We start from the raw sequence: 20,557 nt of genomic DNA, 5'->3' as shown, positions 1-20,557 counted from the left end.
CTATGTGGGTTGTTTTCTAGGAAGCTGGCGAGCACAGTGTTAAAGTAGTGGTGTTTTGCTTCTTTGGATTTCTGTTTCATGTTTTTTGCAGCAAGCGCTAACCTAGGGGTGTTAGATAGGTTATTGCCTGTTCCTTTGCTAACTTTTAATAACCTTTTGAGATGCCGTTTTGCGTGTATTACTTCCCAAGTTATCCACGGGCTATTTTTCGATGTTTTTCTTTCTTTTCTTCAATTTAACAGGAATAAAATTTGTTACACAGTATGACACTATGTCTTTAAAACGCAACTAGACAACATTTATATCAGTCAAAGGATCCGAGGTCAGTGCCAAAAACTCTTGGAATTCGGAGCTAAATAGGTTTGTATGTGGGCGTCGTCTGCTTTGTCGAAATTGATTATAGTTTGGGCTGCAGTTTGTACGGATATTTTGTAGTCTAGAAGTAAGATGCACATCAGAATGTTGTTTTTATTCTCATTCATTTTTTGCTCCATTTTGTCATGCTTCTTTATTTCTACCCTGTCATTCTTTTCATCATCCCAGATGAAAACACATTTGATAATGAACAGTTTGTTGTGTGCCAAAGACACTCTGTGTTTATTTTAGCGGTTTTGCTTAGCACTGTCTCGAGAGTTTTTTTGTTCTTTTTTTGGGTCTCTCTAAGGGCTCTCACACCGGCGACTTGAGGAGGCCGCGCGACCATTTGCGACTCGCAATCAAAAAGCGACCGAAGGCGACTGATGTTCACACCGGCAAGCCCGGCTGAGCGCGACCCGCAAGTCGCAATCCCGGAGATTATCGTTCTCAGCGAGAACTCTCGCAATCTACGCGGAATTTGAACGCGACGCCGGAGGAGGCCGGATGTAGACACACGAAAGATCACTTCCGGTGCGCCGCTGATTGGTTTATCAGTTTTGCGACCACGGTCGTGCGACTGAAAAATCGCGCAGAGAGCGACTGGCCCAAAATGGTCGCTTTTCAAGAAAGGCGACCGTTTGCGACCAACTTGGTCGCGCGACCACTGTCAGTCGCCGGTGTGAATGAGCCCTAAGTATTAGTGAAAAATCTTTCGCTATCAAGAGGTCTGAGTTATTTAGGTTGAAGCCATTTTTCAGCATGGTACTTTTATCTGTTGCGTCTAGTAGCTTAAATATGTCTGGCCTCGTCTTGTTTGGTCCTCCTCTTCCTAAGCGATGTATTCGCTCAATGGCCACAGGTTTGCGTTCAAGGATTTTTGTGATTATTCCCTCGTGTACAGCCTCTTCTAGTGCTTCGCTTGTTTCTTCTTCTATTTCTGGTAGACCACAACCAATTAGATTTGACCTCCTGCTGCAGTTTTCTGGGTCATCTATTCTTGCTTCAAGACTCTTAATTACCTTATTCATACAAGCTATTTCTGTATGGCATGCACTGACTTCAGCTTCTAGTTTCCTAATGTCGTCGAGCTTGCTATTTATATCTGCTAGTCGCTTTTCTTTGATATCTTTAATGTCTGAAGCAATTTTGGTAAGTTGTTTGGCTATTTCCTCGAGTTTAGGACGGGGGTTGCTTTCATTATCTCCACCAATCAACATTACCCTCTTAAAATGTGTCATGCATGACTCACACACAGCTCTGTAATGCCATGGGCACAGCAACACCACCAGGTAACGGTTACTTGAGCAGATGCATTTTCCAAACCAGTTTCTCACCTGCAAAATGTAGATGGACGGGCAATTTGTGAACCGCATGTCAATGGTGCCACCATGCCCAGTGACAGAAGGTCCCTTGTAGAACGCATGTATAGCCGTGGATGGTGCAGACGCTGGGTGGCGCTCTACAGCAGATGGGTAGGCGCATGTGCCGGTAAGCTGATGCAGCTGCTAGTGGAAGATCCGTGTTGGCAGCATCGGCACGTGGTCGTTTCTTGCATGCCAGTCCAGTGCAGTCGGAACAGTCCCCGTAGTTCCGAGGTGCAGATCTCCTGTGCCGAGCAGCAGGCCGAAGAGGAACTGCAAAATGTAGACGAACGGGCAATTTGTTAACCGTATGTCGATGGTGCCACCGTGCCCGGTCAACAGTGCAACATTAAAGATGTCCGTCATCTGAAGTGTTTTTTACGCGGCACAACATGCCCTAGACCTATATGCAATGCATGCGAAGTTGTCAGCCACTCCCTCATGCCGTTGCAATGAACACAGGTGCTGAGCAGTATGTGAGGACTTGCAAGTAGGCACGTCGCAGGTGCTTGCAGTGGAAACTTCTTGCAGGGTGCCAACAGAAGTGTGGGACCTTTGTGTCATCCTTGTGAGCCTGGTGGTGCCCACCCAGCACACGGGGTTCGAAGCCCCAAGTGGACGATCGAAAATGGTGATAACCACCTGAGCAACTTCTTCCCTTCAGCTCTTCAGTACAGGTCACTAACCATACCGTAACTGAGTTGTGACTACTCGGTAATGCTCACTATAACTCAATTACTTCTTTCCAGTAAGTGATTACATGTAACCACTTAATTTATTGATAAGACAAGCTGTAACAGGCGATGCAGCTTTGAGAACCTGAATTTGGCATAAACTACAGAGAACGCCTGAGATCGTGCCACACGGCACCCTGGCAACTGCTCGTGTTCCAACAGGCAAACCAGGGGGCTCAATATCTCTTTCCTCGTTGAACCAGTGCTGGTATTTCTATATAGCAAAGGCCACTTAGGATGTTAATGCCAGGAAATCGCATATGGACAATTGTCAGCTTTTCATTGGTCTTACGAAGAGCTTCTTCTCCAAGTCCCAGCAACAATGAAGCGCTGCGCTTCACAGAGGACCGGGAGGCTGAGTAACCGCAATCTTGTGCTCAAGATTCTTATATGTTACAACACTGCCCTACACCCAGTGCACATAACGAGCTAACTGGCTAACCTCCCTATCGTTCCCTCTATTTTCTCTCCTCAAGCGAGTTTTCAATGTCACTGCTGACGTCTTCAGAACTAAAACGTAGTACGATGACCGCCAAAACTTCTTAAAACAAATTGTTAATGTAGATAGTTGACTTCTTTTGTTACCGTTCGGAATGTGCTCATTTTTGGTCTTAACGTTTAATTTGAGGATGCAGTTGTCTTCACGTATACTGTGGCACATAATATTATAACCAGATCACTGGTGTTTTGAATGGATGTAAAGCAGTAATAATTGCTGAGCCACTTTTTGAGAATTTTGATGGGAAACTTCAAGGAACGTTAATGAAAGTAAGGATTTACTATTTTTTGTATTACTTCTGACGACAAAAAAAAAATCTGAAAAACACAAAATACGCATCTGGCTCCTAGTTCTAAACTTTTGTAAGTCAGATCACAGGAAAAAAATTATTATGAAGATTTGTCGGTGTCAATACTAGCCATAGTGATGCCCATGCTATGTCGGAAAGCAGTAGCTTTGCAAATGTGCAAGTAGGTAAATTGCTTTTGTACAGGGAGCATTTCTTTTTACTCATTGCAGCATGCACCTTGCTCATCCTTTTGCTGGATTCTTTAGGCTCGCAACGCAATGACTTTTAGGTCAGATAGCATGCTGAAGCCTCCCCATACTTTATTATTGTGTTCAATCAACTTTTCTGTGCAAGCAATGTGGTCTGTATGCGTTCAACTAGTGGTGGAGCCTCCACATGCTTTGTTTAGTTCCAGTACAGTGTGGTACAATAATGATGTAGTGTACTGTAAAGGAGTGTTGCCCAATATTGTACACCAATGAATAAGGGCTTTTGCAGAGGCAGTGTTTAAAATGTAAGAGATTAGACTGCTTGTCAAGCTTCGGTTGAAGGTCGGTCTGAAATCGACTGAGTGCTCTTATGCGAGTGAAAACCCACACGACAGGAAGGATTGCTCGTAATAATTTGTGCACACACTGTCAAAACGCTGATGAGTACAACTCATGGTTTGAAAAATAATATTGCACCTGATATCAGTCAAACGCAATTATCTAAATAACACGGAACTCATCAACATCTACTATTGTCTGAGACATTGTTAAACTAGCCTAGGCATGGGATTGAAAAGTTGGACAACCTGGGAGAAGCGTCTGTGCCTTCGCAGCTGCTGTCATTAGAAAATTATGTTGCCAAGTTGAAGCGCTAAGAGCACTGGCGGCTAGCTTCGACGATATCTCCGGTCAAAGTTTTATTTTTAAAGGCTCCCTAATCTGCCAGAAATAGCCAAATCTAACAAATAGTTAAGTTCAGTCGTCACTTCAGACACTGCATGACACTGCTAGTAGAATTCCAACGAAAATTTTTAACAGCACATAGAAAAAACTTTAGTTAAGATTGATTGATCTATATAGGCATGGTAACAAAAGAGTCGAGCAACATATGAAGGGCTGCAGAGGACGCACTGAAAGTGCCTCAGTGCATCAAGAAAACAGACCATGCATGAATCAGGACTATCATATCAGAGGTTACTGTAAGCGCGCAACTGGATAAGCTACCTCACTACTATGCAAGGTGGTAAGTGGATCTTTAAGGATGTGTGATTATTCAAAACTTTCAAATAATGAATTGATTATCCTATTCAATTTTGCCCTAAAATTGAACAGTCACTATCTGAAAATCAGAATATTTTCTCATAGTTTTCAAACACTTTGCATTGTCGGCTGCATGCATTTGAACATCAAATTCAAGCAAGGACGTAATAAGTTTTAATCCAACCACAGTAGACGTAATGTACTAGAGCACACTGCATCACTCAGGCAGATGCGCTTTTCTGGACACAATCACTTGCTATAAAATGTTGTTTAAACATGCCATTTGGCAGTGGGTATTGTTTGGTATTATTTATAGATGCAGCACCTGTGTCTTCATATGAGATCAAGCACCAAATATGTTTTATTGCAGCATACTTTAACAATAGTGGCACCATCTGCTATGGCCATTCGAACTAGAGAAAAGGTGCTTTTTTTTCCACTCTGCTATCGTAGCAGATGGCACATATTTATGATTTGGTCATGAAGGTATAGAGCGGTATTAATTGGCCGACAAGGCTGCCATTCTAAACTTTATATGATAAGCATTTGATTGTGTAAGCCATGTAAAATTAGTTGCAAAACTAGAGGCTACAATCGGGGACGGTCAGATTACTGCATGGATAAAGAACTTCTTATCGCATCGAACAGAGCACGGTATTGTAGATAGCACCCCTTCCAGGTCTGTAGCTGTCACCTCCGGTGTTCCCCAAGGGTCAGTACTGGGCCCATTGCTATTTTTGATCTTTATCAACAACATTGCTGCTAACATTGAGTGTGACATTAAGCTCTTCGCGGATGTTTGTATTATTTATAAAGAAATTGTCAGTTACGTAGACCACTTATTATTAAACAGAGCACTCGATTTGGTGTCCAATTGGTGTAAAGAATGGCAAATGTCAATTAACACCAGTAAATCTGTATGCATGTCCTTTACAACAAAAAAGAAGCCTTCGGAATTTACTTACGCCCTCGGTGGCACTTGCCTGAATAAAGTAAATAACCACAAATACCTAGGTTTGACATTCTCTTCTGACCTTTCATGGAACTTACATATTGATAATATTACCTCAGTCGCATAATGCAAGCTTTTTTTTCTTAGACGATGTTTACGCCTTGCGCCGAAGCACACCAGACTACTAGCCTACACAACTTTTGTTCGCCCTATCTTAGAATACGCTAACATCGTCTGGTTCCCGCGCACATCAACTAACATATCAAAACTAGAAAAGGTGCAAAGAAAAGCTGTGAGGTTTCATTTTTAACAAATACAGGCCCTATGACTCCCCAACAAACCTCTTAGCTAACGCAAGTCTTAATACACTATCTGTTAGGGCCAGAGAAGCCCGCTTAAAATTAATCTACCAACTAATGCATGGCAGTTATAAGATAGACCAAGCTAATTACATTACTTTGTCTACATCACGTTTATCGCGAAAAAATCATCCATTTACACTAAACCAGTACAGTGTTCGCAATGACACGTTCAAGTTCTCACTTTTCCCACGTGCAATCAAAGAATGGAATCTCCTCCACTCAGACATAGTTTCCCCTCCGTCACTTTCATCATTTATCAACCTACTAGACACATTCAACAGAGAAGACGCCACTTAACGCATCCACATATATTAAACTGTAATACTTAGTTCTGCGCGTGAAACGTCTGCATTTCAACCCCCAAACTGGCCGCTTCTGCGCAGTTATGTTAGCTTTATAGCTTCTGCAATCTTACATGGGTCATTTATCGCTAATTTTTATATAAATTTTAGTAATACTATATTGTTATACCAACTATATTGTTATATTGGTATGGCCATATTGTTGTACCAACCAAAGGTATTGTACTTCACATCGTCATTGGTGATTTCTACAGTAGTTAAGGAAGCTTTTTCTCTTTCCTTTCTTTCTTTTACTGTACCATGTATAATGACCTGTTTGTTTCTTTTTGTAAGACTGTGCCTCCCTGCTTTGGTCTCACTGAGACTAGCAGTATTGCAAATAAATAATAAATAATGCATGATCACGAATACCCCAGAAAGCCCCGATCTTGCAAGCAAACTGCTTATTTAATTGTTCCTCATGGTCCTTTGGTGCTTTTAATAAAGCTTGCCTTATAATGTGCATTGTAATGACAAACATTCTAATGTTTTAATGCAAGAGCTATAAGGGCCCTGTGTCGCAGAAAATCCCGTGTCGGCATCGCCACCGTTGTCCGTTAAGGAAAAAGAAAACATCTAGAACCATGCAGGCCCTCCGTGTGGCACATAGATGTTACAACTTACGCACAACCTATAGACATGATAACATCAGATTGTAATTTGAATGTACAAGAAAACAATCCTGTTATGCAGAAAGTCAAACACAAGCGCCTTTTTCAGTTGCCATTTGAGATCTGTCTTAGTAGGAACAGTGCACCCTGCTCAGTTCCTTGCAACACCATCCAGATGGTGCTTGCATCTGCGTCAGCACCGGCCGTAGGAGTGGGGAGGGGTAAAAAAAGAACCAGAAAGCTCGCCATCATGCATAGCGTTTGCAACCCCCGTTTCTAGGAACACATTACAATTACATAAAAAGCAGTTGCCAAGAAGCGCGAGAAGCAGTCAGGGATCTTTGAATGAAGTCGAGGTTTTGACGGAAGCCCGTCTGGTCGGGAGGCATCATGAAGAAGGGTAAAAAGAAGGACACCGACCACTGAATGAATACAAGAAAAGACGTTTCGGCTCCCCTGACGGGAGCCTTGTTTGAATGCTATCGCATTCCAATCCTAAAGGGCCCCTCACCAGGTCTGGCCATATTGAGCTGACATGCGCAGAGCCTACAATGCGTGATAATGATCGTGTCTGCAAAGTATTACATCCCTATGCGCCATGGAACGTTCTGAAATTTCAAACCGAACACCGGTTTCAGCACCGCGCTCCAAGCTGGAGGATGACATACACGTCTTAGTGCGCATATGTACATGTGTTTGTGCTGTGACGTCACTTGTGGTGACACGTTACTTCGAGAATTATTCAAGGCAACATCTGTTATTTGTGTAAAATGTTGCTTGAATAGACAAATTAAAGCTTAGAGAAATAGCAAAACACACAACCTGAATGTCTGCGTATTTTTGTTTTACTTCGCACTGCAGCAAGAAAGATGCACTTTTGCTTCGTCTACTTGTTCCCATGCCGTGCACTCGTACGTGCAGACACCGAAACTGTCATTTTCAACCATGTTCCAGCGCGGGATCATACTCTGTGATCCGCTTGTGTCTGCCTCAGTATTCGTGTAGCACTGACTTGTGCCTCTAGTCAGTCGTCCTCATGCACAGCGCACAAAATCGTGTGCTCATCAAAACAAGACAATTGCAACAGCTCGTGCATGGCGCCGTCAGTGGAAGTGTGCTGCACCGCAGAAAAGCGAGGAGGAAAAACAAAGGTGAAGGCGGGGCCACGACGTATGCGTCATGCAATCCTCGAAGTCCGGTATGGGAGAATGCAGGGAAGGAATTTCGCTTGCGGAGGCTAGATGGGACAAGTGGAGAAAGTGTCTCGCTTGACAGTGTAGCTCACTTTCTGAAATCATGGGTCTGCAGCACTGAAGTATTTCTATCTCTGCTATTAATGAACAGGTTTGAAAGATTTTTGAGGCAGAGCACTCTCTAGTGGAGCCGTAACAGCTTCCAGCGTATAACCAAAATTTGCTGTGGGGCCTGGTGAGGGGCCCTTTAAAGGGACTCTAAAGGCAAATAATAAGCCAATGTGGATTGTTTAAATACCATTCCAGAAACGTTGAAACGCTTGCTTCGTGCCAAGAAAAGATTTAGTTAATGGGAAAATTTCATCTGAAGGGTCCGATCACCTTTATTGCAATACAAATGGCAGTTGGAGGGGGGGGGGGGGGTGTCATATGTCCCAAGACCCCTCTCTTTCCACTGGCTTTACTGGGCATGAATGGTAAAGTATGCCCCGGTAACCAGCAGCCCAAGCTCATGTACCAGATGTGTAATATCGCAGAATTGTCGGCTGCCGCTTTGTCAATATGCTACGTAATAATTGAACGAATGTGTGGGCTAAAAAATTTAATTCGCTAAGTGGCGCTTGCCTTAGCAGAATGTTTCATGTGCTGTGTGCTCATGCTCATGCGTTGCTAAACACACAGTCTAGCAATGGGGCTCTTGGGTCCCTCTTCCGTTCAGTAAGTAAGTAATTACATTATTTACAGTAAGCGATTTACAAAGCTCACTGCAGGGGCAAGGGCTAAAGGCAATCAAGCCTGACAAAGGCCCCTGTCCCTCTGCAGTTTGTGACAGTTCACATGCTTTGAGTTCAGCACAATCAAAAAAGGATTTTAATGCATTAGTTTCAGGAAAATGGCCAACTAGTAACGTGCAAGAGTACACATACCAAATCACACATAAATAAAAGAAGTTTACATAACATGTTTAAACAATTGTACAGAATAAGTTGTGCACGGCAAGATACACAGCTAAACAATATAAATTCTAAAATGAGAAATGTGAATGCATGAGGATATGCTGAAAGTGCATTTTACATGGAAATACTCAGAAATACTCATTTGTGGATGGTTTAAGCATTGGTCGAGGCATGAAAATCCACTTGTTAATGTTGATACTGTATACATCTGGTTATTAATAAGTTCTTTGCTTGTATTTTAAAGGCACTACTACTAGCTCTAAAGTTCAGTCTGTCTGCAAGGATATTCAGAATATAATGTGTCTAGTATTCAGCACTTTGTTTTCCATAATTAGTTCTTATTTTAGATGCTAGTTTCCTTTGTCCTCGTAAAGACTAATGTGGTCTTTCGATGGGGCTTTTTTCATATAGTTTATTTTGTTGAATTACCTGGAGTAACATAATATAGTATGACTGGTCCACCCTGAGCGTGGAATGTTTTACTAACAGTGGAGCAGTTAGCTGGTCCTGTAATTTTCCCGTGTACTTTTCAAAACAGCGCAATATTTTCCTTTGTAGCGTAATGAGCCTATGGTAATTTCTTTGCGATGTCATTCCCGAGACTAATATCCCATAACAATGCCTCCTTTACTACATGCCTGCTACGTCGCTCACTTTCCCATTGTAGCAGCGGTTCCCTTAGTTCAGCATAAATTCCGTGAGACGGTGCTCGTTGCCTTTTCAACTTCTGGCGGCGGCGGTGTCCGAATGCTTCTGCCGGCGCATTCGTAGCGCTGATATGCCCGGGCGACTGTTAGCGAACGTTCTCACGGGCCTCTGAGACGGTGACAGATGCCATAGTAATCTCGGAGGCTGCAACACGTGATCTAAGTTGCAGGCTTTTGCCATGAGAGGCGTTCGTTGCCTTTTTGCGGAGATGAGAACAGGGAGAGGGTACGGAACCGAGTTTACCGGACAACGTAGCAGGCATCTAGTAAAGGAGGCATAGCCCATAATTTACCTTTAAATGGAAGAGTGCATAGTACATGCTTATTTTTAACCTTAGTGGAAATAAGTGTAATATTTTGTAGAAACGCCCAACTATTCGTGCTAACGTGGTTATCAGGTGATTTACATGTGTATTCCAGTAAGTCCTCCTGGAACCACACACCGAGAAATTTTTGTTCCCTGACTCGTGCAATACAATTTCTTTCGAATTCACGCTTATTTTACTTACAGGCTTGTTTATAGGTCGGAATATCATATAGTTCTTGTTTTTTTTTTTCATTCAAGCATAGCTTATTTTGCCTTAACCAAATCGAAAGATGCCTTAAATAGTTATTTGCACTGACCTCAAGTACTTTTAAGTTGTCTGATGAAAAGGAAACGTTGGTATCATCAGCATACATAATAAGTTTAGGGGAATCGGGTATTTCGACAATATGATTTATATAGGCAAGGAACAATAGTGGCCCCAGTATGAACCCTTGGGGAACTCCTTGGTTTAACTTTACCTTTGTAGACATTGTGCTATTAATTTGTACGAATTAGTAACAATCTTCAAGGTAACTTTTGAAGAGTTGAAATGCGACTCCACGCACTCCATACTTCGACAATTTATAAATTAATAGTTTGAATAGTATGCAGTCGAATGCTTTTTGAAGATCAAGAAAAAGTCCAAGAATGTATTTTTTCTTTTCCATATGGTTGATTATCTTATCTTTGATATACAGTAGAGCTTGTTCGGTTGACTTATTTTTCTGAAACCCATACTGACTCTTCTATATTATTTGATGTTTACCAAAAAAGGATGCAAGTCTATCATAAATTAGTACTCCTTCAAATATTTTTAATATTGTTGGAAGCACGGATATTGGTCGATAGTTGGCTGAAATATTGAAATCACCACCTTTATGTACTGCAGTGACTTTTGCCACCTTTAACTGTTCTGGAAATACACCGGTAGTGAGGGTGTGGTTGATAATATAAGGCAATACATCACATATCAATGGTGATATCAGTTTCAGCTCAGCAGAGCCTGTTTCATCAATGCCTGATACAACAGTGTTTTTAAGCTTTTAAGTTTTGTGCTTCAACTGGGTCTGCGGGTATCAAAAAAATTGAATTTGGCGCAATAGACTTATCAGCAGTTGGAGCATTTTCCATATGCGCTACGCAAGGCTGAGACGTTGGATGTGAGAAGGGTGCATTGACAGATACTTTCGCTCAAAGGCAAATCCTCAGTATCGAGACAGGCCGCCAAACAATAGTTCTGAGCCACGCATAAAATATGCAACCTTGGAAGTGGCCTTGTTCTGTGGTTGAAAAGCGCTTATTCGACGCCTCCTTTAAAGGGCCCCTGAAAGGGTTCGCACAAATTTTGTAGGCGCGTAAGGTACAGTTAAAGTTAATCATTCGCACCACAATTTGTGTGAAACGTCTCATATTAAGAGAGCTACGGACGACGGCATTTTCTTCTCAACTCGTTTGCCAAGTGATCGCGGCTAAGCTTCGCCTTCACTGGCTCTGCGTCATGATGGCACGTCGTGTCGTCGACTTCCGGTTCTCTAGGAGCACACGCGCGAAGCCTCTCCAAACTCTCTTCCTGCTGCTTGGCAGTTGGCCCCAAGGGAGAGCGATCGAAGCACGTTAAAACAGACGTTTGGGCGAGTTGGTAAGACATATTTGAAACAGAACAGCCTGGTTTTCACGGGGACAAGCAGGAACAAGCAGGACAAGCGCTGTTCTGTTTCAAATATGTCTTACTGTGATGCCCAAATATGGAGACAACGGTTTGTGTACTCAAAGGTTTTAACGGTTCTCTTAGGCAGAGCCTCCGAGAACCCAATTGAGGACAAAGCCGTTGGTTTCGGACACACACACAAACTTTTAATGGCACTAAAAAAGGCTTAAAATAAATGATAGAGAGAAATAGAAAGAATAAAATAAACACTCAAATAGACATTCACGGCAGTAAGACACATTTGGGGCTAGTGTGTAGCTAACTAGTGTGCGAGTCCGGGCTTGCCACGACGGCAGGGACACATAACAGTCTCGATGCGGAGACGCAGCAACAAGTTGGCGAAAGGGGTTGCGCCGGTCTCACCAAAGGTCGTGGTGTAAGTTGACTGACCGGGCGACCGGAACGCGCCAGCTCTGGCTTGGAGAGGTAAAGCAGGCGGCTTAGTGGCACGAGCAGACGGCGGCGGCGTTCTGGCCGGGCAGCTGTCGTAGAACTCGGGCCCGTAGCCCGACTGCTCTTGTCCTGCCCACGGGCACAGAAGCTCAAACGCCGGCCTCGGGCAGCTGGCGTAGAACTCGGGCCCGTAGCCTGACTCTTCTCGTCCTGCCCACGGGCTGTCAGAGTTGTCGGACGATACCACCGCTGTCAACCAGATGTAGGAGTCGTCGGATGATCTCGCCGCTGCCACCATTTGAAGGAGTTGACAGTCGTAGAGAGGAACTCGGTGAACAGGATTTATTTACATTATTTACATCTTAGACAAGACATACATCGACAGTCTAGCATGACTCCCAAATGGAGCCCGCAAGACGACGCATACAGCAAACAGCTTACGAGCACACATCTATAATAATAATAATAATAATAATAATAATAATAAGCTTTATTTCCATCAAAACGATGGAGGGGCCGTGGGTAAAAGCTGCTGAACAGCTTGACTAGAGCCCACGGTCCCCTCTACAAGGCAGTACAGGAGCATACATGAAACATACTGGAATACAAACATACAGAAACGCAAAATTGATTCGATTTAATGTATCACAAGGAATCAATATTAGAATTGTTCAAAAACATGACATATCACGTGGCGCAGTTTGCGAACTGTAGTGCGACCTAAATCAATTCCACATTTATTCAGATCATTAAGAAGTTTAGGCAAAATATACGATAGTGTACCCATAGAATAGTTAGCACGGGGAGTGACCACCTTCCAGTAGTCAGACTGACGTATAGTATAGGATGTAGGCTTTATTTCTAGCTTGGCTAGCTCACTAGTACATTTCGAGCACGACGAGGAGCACACAGCTCACGAGTACATTTCTAGCACAACAACAAGCACACAGCTCACGAGTACATTTCGAGCACGACAACGAGCACACAGCTCACGACGACGAGCACACACTAGCAGCCGGCAATTGCTGCTTATAAGCACTTGGTCCCCCCTTGATTCCAAGCGGACGGAAACGTTCGTTCAGTCAACGTTCGACGTCACCGTAGATCAGCCCTTTTGGAGGAGGATGAGGGCTGTTGGAGGAGGATGGGGACTCACATACACACAGGTGTAATGGTCCGGAGCCGACGTCAGAGGGGCTTCGTAGAACTATGAGTCGTTCTGGGTAGCGCATTGTCTTGCGTCTTGGTCGGAACGCGGGAAGGAGCCCCTGTCGGCGTTCCCGCGGCAACTTCCCCACTCATAGCAGAACAGGGTGGCGTTGTCGTGTTGCGCACAAAGCCTGCTTCGTCGAACTCCTTCACTCGCAACGGCGACGAGGCTAGAGGTTGGCGGCGGCGTTCCAAGATGAGGTTACCACCGCTGGCGTAACTGGCTAGCAAACTTGCACTGCAGCTGGCCGTTCTTAACAGGGCGCAGCAGCTCACCGGCCTTGAGGAGCTGGCGGCACGCTCGGGTAGACGGGCGACACACAGGAACGGGCTGGCAGGAGGCCCCGCTCGGGTGAAGTCCTGGTGGCTCGGGTCCGGAACCCGACGGCCCGTCTTCAACTCCCGGTCCGGTGGTTGACCTCCTCCTGGCGTCGCTTCCTGGAACTCTCCCTACGTCTCCTCTGCATCTCTCCGCGTCTCCCCCTCCTGCTAGCGCACCACGCCTTTTCTTCTCTCTGGCCGATTAGGCATTCTCCGATTGGCTGCCTGACGCCCCGTGGTCTTTCCTAATTGGTTTGCTTTTCTTCTTTTAGTTGTTTTTCTTGCGCCGCACGTTCATGTGCCGGACGCTCTTCGGCGTTGCCGTTTTTCTTCTTCCAGCACGGAATTTGCCTCAGTGCGCACACTCCTTGTCGTCTGCTCCTGACCGTCCCAATCACCGCACCATGTCGCGCACCACACATCACACTTACCAACTACAGCGCTGGTCCGTGTCGTTTCTCCCTGCTTGTCCCCATGAAAACCGCGCTGTTCTGTTTCAAACTATCGAAGCAGCGCCGAACGTGTCTGGTATTCCGGTAACCACAGGCGAGCTGGTTGTTTCGACGGATGACTGGAGGCATAAACTCAAGCTGATGAAGGAACTTTAGCGTAGACATAAGAGCGGCCAGATCGGTCTGCACGGTCCAGCCATCTGTTGGCGCAGAGCTTAACCAGCCAAACAAAGCGCTAATATGGCTCTAACTAAGTGTAAAACATTTTAAACATTTACAAAAACAATGTGGTAATGATTACACTCCTGCGAAAAATTTACACCAGCAGAAAAGAAGAATACACTTTGGTACTGCTACTGTGTGTGGTTGAGCTCTGTGCCACCAGGTGGCTGCACTGTGCAGACCATTCAAATTTGCACTTCTGCTCATCCCGTGAAACAACACAGTAAAATGGCTAGGCCCTGTCCCCTTGTGCTTGCGTTTACCCTAATACCGGACTCGCAAAACGCTATTGTGGTAGTAATCCTCCGGTGTAAAGTGACGGCCGCAAACGTGCAAATCCTGGTGCCGATCGGATAGCAGCAGTCCGATGCGCTGCACCCAGTCCTCTCGTCTGCTGCCTTGCGGAGGGATACGATGTCGCAGCTTGACATATTGCCAGTCGCCATGTTTGCAGTCCACAATGCAACAAAGCCTAATCGTAGTGCTCGCGAAAAGACTGAGACCGACTCTGACCACGGAGCTCTCATCAAAAATGGAGCATGTTGTAATACAAGCAGATGACGCTTGCTGTGTGCCAGAAGTGCTTAAGTGTAGGGAGAAATTGTTCTTGTGTATTCTCTTTCTGTTACTTTCTTTTTTATAGAAACAAATTAAATACCATTCCAACTATTACGAACATCATTTGTTCACCATAAAGGTGAAAACATCGATGACGTGCCCTGGGCAGCCAATTGGATAGCTCGCCCTACTGATGTTGATTGGGTGATTTATGTCATATGGGTAGGGGCGGCTGAAAATTCCGCTGAGCAGTGTGCTGTGATCAGCAGTGATGTACATTTTTAAAACCTTATAATAAATTGCACCCTTTACGCAGGGCATCAGATGCGTCAATTAATGATTGGAAGGACCTACTCTAACGACTCAGTACGTTTGTACAAAAATCCTCAAAATCGTTTCAGGGTCCCCTAAGCTACAGCATAAGCTTCTGCCTGCGATCAGTTAGGCATTGTTTGTACACTCCGAACGGGAAACTTATTGACATCCCATTTGCCGCCGAACTTGCTATACATGCTCGTGCTGAAAATGAATATAAGTGCGAATGTATAAGAAATAACTGGACGCAAACTACGACTTTTTTTTTTTTTTACTTGATGAAAATTCGTATGCGAACTTTGCAACTGTTGTCGTCACATTATTTTTTTTTCTGATTGTTTGCGTGGTACTGCAAACCTTCTCATCACTTTTTCTCTTCCTTTAGCGCTACAATTTTATTTAAGAGTGGGGGGGCTCTCACTAGAAAGTTGGCGCAAGGCACGTCGGTAGAGTCAGTTTAGGTCCATTTAGTACGTCTCAAATGCCTGAAAACATGCTTTAATTATGTGTGGTATACGGGTTTTGATGATCGCAGCAGGTGGCCCTATTGGTGGAGCAGAGCCATGTGAGGACACTTGCATCCTCTCAACAAAAATTACCCGCCGCGGTTGGTCAGTGGCTATGGTGTTGGGCTGCTGAGCACGAGGTTGCAGGATCGAATCCTGGCCATGGCGGCCGCATTTCAATGGGAAAACACCCTTGTACTTAGATTTAAGTGCACGTTAAAGAACTCCAGGTTGTCGAAATTTTCAGAGTCTTCCACAACGGCGTGCCTCATATACAGAAAGTGGTTTTGGCACGTAAAACCCCATAATTTAATTTTTTCAACAAAATGCATGAACGTCTGCACACAGCCGACCTTTTGTTTTCTTGATTTTTGACAGCATAGCATATAAAAAACTTTCACGTTAAGCAGCTAAAGGAACCCCAATACTTTGTTAGTATTTTCAAATTTTTATCTTTTTTGCTCAAACTATAATATTTTCATTTCTAAACAGGCTAACACACATTTAATTCAAATGAAACAAGGTTGGTTGGAGTTAACAAATTTCCAAGCAAACATTTTTGTGGATACGCATTTGCTGCTACATTATGTAGATCTATAATAAGAAATTTACTAATGTATCGAACAATGTTAAGATACAAATAGAAAGTATTGTATCGGATACAATAATTGCAGTAGTATCTTGTGTCATATATCGACACAATTGCTCAGTATCTTTGCCCAGCTTTGCATGTGGCCTTACAGGAGCTGAGTGAGTCAATGTATCATGACGTCGTGGGGCATTCACCTTCACAGTGCTGAAAGTAAAAACTAGTTATTTCACGTGGAGAAACAAAAGGAAAGGGACAACACAAACAAAGGTATGAAGGCCATCTCTTCCTTTTGTTTTTCCCTGTATAACATAGTGCAAGGCTACTATGAACATGCCCTATTTGCCACATTGCTGATTGATGTTATGTAGCACTCTTCTAAATCTAGACATTTTCTCATACACTTAAACCAGATGTTTCAGGCATCAACAAGGCACCCAGAAGTTTATAAGAGGCTTTTTTTTTTATCTTGTATGTGAAACTTACTCAAATTTATTGGTTGGTACAATATGTTGTCAGTGGTGCCTCAGTGCTACATATGTGCACTTGTGAAAGGCTCCTGGGGTGATAAGGTGTTGCATCACAGCACGAAGAGGTCTATAATGTTCCATCAAATTGTGGAAGTACAAGCATGAAACTTTGGCTGACGCCATGCACCAATATCAGCACAAGAATGAAAAAGAACATGCAATCCTCATTTTTTTATAATTTTATGTCAGCCCGTACCCATGCCAAAATAGAGGAGTTGACGTAATCTTCATGTGACCGCTGTGTGAATTGGCCAGTGCTGACTTCACATGTGTGAATGAATGCTTGCGCTGCTGGGCTGACTAATTGCTGTCGCTCTTGGACGGCTGCGCTAACTTTTGCTGTGGGTTAACTAAGCTGGACGGCGTCGGCCGTGCATGCAGGAGCCTCGAAGGAAAGAACTTCACTCGTTGGGATTTGTTTCGAGACTGGTTTATTTACAAAAGACAGATTGAAGGGAGGAGAAAGGAAAGAGAGAAGAAACACAAAGTTCTCTGTTGGCTGCACCGACGCCTTCGTCCCTGTAGGAGGCGCCGGTGCCTTGCACTCAGCAGGCGGTTCACTGAAAAGCGCCGGCCGAGACGCTAGCAGAGGGGCGCCCCTCGTCTGTTCACCGGCTCCCTCTCTCTCTTGCGTTGTCGGGCCCCCAACCACGGGTGCAATAATGTATCACAGTCATTTGCGACTTTCAACAACATGAGAGGGTATCATAGCCCACAACTGATGGGACCACTCCCAATTTCGTACTTTTGTCATTTTCTTGCTTACAGAAGCTCTGTTCTCACTACAAATGATGAATTCGTTATACCAGAAGCTTAATCTTTTAATCAAGTTCAATGTAATACTTTTCATTAGTGCCTCTTTAAAGACAGCCACCTTACATATACCATCATTTGTTTGCAGCTTTAGAATTTTCGGACAAACGGTTTAAGTTCGCCAGCATGCCAGGTGATGAGAAGATTAGACAGCTTATTGCAGGTCTGAACTGCAGGTTAGCACTCATCCTGAATACGAAACAATCATCGGGTAAACAAAAGTGACATGTGTACTATTGGTGATCTTCTAAAAACCGTACAGCGCATTGGAATGAGAGTTTTCCCTTCTACCAAGCACAAGCGTTCAGTAATCTTTAATGTCTGCACTTGAACTGCCGTATAGACTCATGTATGGGCTACACCCGTGAAGGGCCGCATCCCCAACTTGGCAGCCCAAAATTTGGGGAGAACAGTTTCCATCGGCGAAGCAGTCGCGTTGGGTGTCCCGATGCCGCGCATGTGCATCGTTGAATTTTCACATGCTGCGCACTTCCCTGTGCCCCTACTAGATAAAGAGAGCTGTGCGTCGACCTATGATGCAATGGTACATTCGGGCATCAGCGGTGCACACTAGATGCCGGCTGCACTGACACCATTTTGACCGAAAGGCTCGGTTCCGTGTAAGGGCCGCACATTGTCAAAATTGCGAAAAATAAGTGCGGCCCTCACATAACTTTATATGGTATGTGTGCCGCAGAAGCACCGCTCTATTAAGTCAAGCTAAAGTGATAGATTAGTGCTTGAGAATCTCTGAGGTGCCGGATATTATCGTGAACAGAGCCTTAGTAATCGAGAAATAGAGATAAATGCAGTGCACGACTAGAGACTCCCCCGGGGCATTCAAGTACTTGCCCAATGACGAAGGCACTCGTATGAATTCTGTCACCAGTACTTAAACATTCGTTATAAAAACATCATTGCATTGCATTATGGGATGAAAGAAAATGCTACTTGTCCAGTTCTATTTCATTTTTAGAAAAAAGAAATGATTGACGTTGCCCTTGACAACGACACAGACAGTCGAGAGGTTCTGTTTTCGCTCGACTCTGTGATGTGCTGCGCATTTTGCGCTCGCAAAACTCGCACAAACTGCAAGTAGCATAGAATTCAGCCTCCATGTGATGTCGTGGGATGCCTGAACAGTCCCTGCCACTGCAGCAGTGAATCCACCACTCTGTTGTGGCTCGGTTTCTCCATGGCCAGGTGTTTGCATTTTCACACAGAACACCGTACGTCTGTCTGTCGAGCGGCATTTTACTCACCAGTGTTCGAAAAGCGCAATGATGGCATATGCAACGTTGCCAATCCCCAGTTGCGTGGTGGGAGATTTGAATTGCGATAGAAGTATTTGGGCCCTACAGGTGCAATTCTTTTGCAAACTAAGTCTTTTCTTGGCACGAAACAAGCGTTGCGAGGTTTCTGGAATGGTATTTAAACAGTCCACATCGAGTTAGTTTGGCCTTTAACGTATTCGCTGCCAAAGTCAGCAAATCAACGGGCATATGTGCAGTGGCAATGTTGCCGAAGCCAGCGGATCGCTGGGCTGCTGATTTTAGGATTTCCTGAAGCTGTTAATAGACAGACGGCAGCACTTATAACCTTATCTGAAGATGCTTGAAAATATTACCGATAGATGGCAGTACTGAGCTGTGTCATTTGAACGCACTTATTTATGTTTTTCTTCCTCCTTCTTTCTTTTCTTTTTTTCTTTTCTTTATTGTCGTGGTGTCTGGCGGCAGAAGGAATGGCGGCGTCTAGTGGACGGCATGCTCTCTCCGAGCATGACATATTGGATATCCTCTTTGATAGCGACAGCGATGAGCAGCCTCGAGGCAATGCCAGGTGTGTGAGGCTAAAGGAAAAAAAATGTGAGAGCCACTGGGAATGCGAAAAGTGTGGTGCTGCTCTTCACATGCCTAAGTGCTTCAAGATTTTTCACATGGTGAAACGCCTGTGACTTGAAAAAACTTAAGAGAGTAAAGTGTGAATATTTCTCAAATGTCAGTGAACGTATCTTGATAAGTGTCCAGCAAATATTTTGCTGAGACGCTCGTGGCGCACAGAAAGGGGGGTGCGGGGCGCGCGCGCACGCTTTCGGTGACAAAATGCACTGTGCGGATGGCCCACATGCGCGGGCGGCGGCGAATGGGTTAATGCCCCTCTAAAGCGTTACTGACATGATATTTTTAACTATTTATTTTTCTGGCACTAAGTGAAGGTCCTTGACCTCTACGCTTTAAAGAAATACTGGCCGCCTGAAAGCACCCTACTTTCCCAGGAGGTTGCTGTTTCATGACATCACAGTGCAGACTGTGGTCATGTAGGAGCAGGAGACTGCGACGTTTTGACCCTCTCTCTGGATCGCTTGGTCATCTCCTATGCTGCTACTCATTGACAGCGCTAATGTAGCAGCATAGTAGGTGACAAAGAAAGCCAGTGCGAGTCTCAAAACATCCTGATGTCCTCCTCTCACGTACCACCTTCTGCATGACATCACAACACAGTAGAAGTGAAACCGAAACTGGCATTAAAAGGGCCATTATATTGAATTATTTTGGGCGCTAAGAGGTTCACGAGTGTCCTTTCTGGGGTTTAAAGGTCCTAGACCTTCATGTAATGCAAAAAAAAAGAATGAGTGCTCAAAATTAACATGGCAGTAATCCTGTGATTGCTGCTCAGCAGACTGGAAGTCGTGCTTTGCCGTGGCAGTGGCTACTCATGATAGTTTTTGTGTGCATCATCACACTTTCACCCGTATGCCACTTTATCTGTGCCTTAGGTGCTCTAAATTCAGTTCACAAGAACTGGATCTTTTCCGTGCATTTCAGCTTATGCAGGGTGCCAAATGCATGGCCTTTGTGATTATAGCATAATACGCTGTTTCAACAACAGAGCACCACAAACTCAGCACATTTGGAAGTTTGTTGCAAGTTTAAGAATGTTTAGTAAAGATATAAATGCTTGTTTGTCATTTGTTGACTTCTTTTAATAGGGTGGGCAACTATTTATTTATTTACGTTGG

The 20,557-nt window shown here is 44.3% G+C and overlaps 1 protein-coding gene across 3 annotated transcripts in view; it reads left to right on the top strand.

The window, feature by feature from the left end:
- Positions 1–20,557, top strand: part of LOC126517592 (proton-coupled folate transporter-like) — a 137,201-nt gene that overhangs the window by 11,808 nt on the left and 104,836 nt on the right. The window contains exon 1 of one of the 3 annotated variants that reach the window (XM_055064228.2): positions 5,015–5,202. The exons of the other annotated variants lie outside the window; for them this stretch is intronic. The gene's annotated coding sequence lies outside the window, so the exon portion shown is untranslated. Of the gene's footprint in view, positions 1–5,014; positions 5,203–20,557 lie in introns of those variants that run through there. 3 annotated transcript variants of the gene reach the window in all.

Source organism: Dermacentor andersoni, chromosome 11 (genome assembly GCF_023375885.2).
Source record: "Dermacentor andersoni chromosome 11, qqDerAnde1_hic_scaffold, whole genome shotgun sequence".
NCBI classification, from domain to species: domain Eukaryota; kingdom Metazoa; phylum Arthropoda; class Arachnida; order Ixodida; family Ixodidae; genus Dermacentor; species Dermacentor andersoni.
The sequence above is the reverse complement of the archived record's forward strand: the minus strand, read 5'-3'. Positions and strand labels throughout refer to the sequence as shown.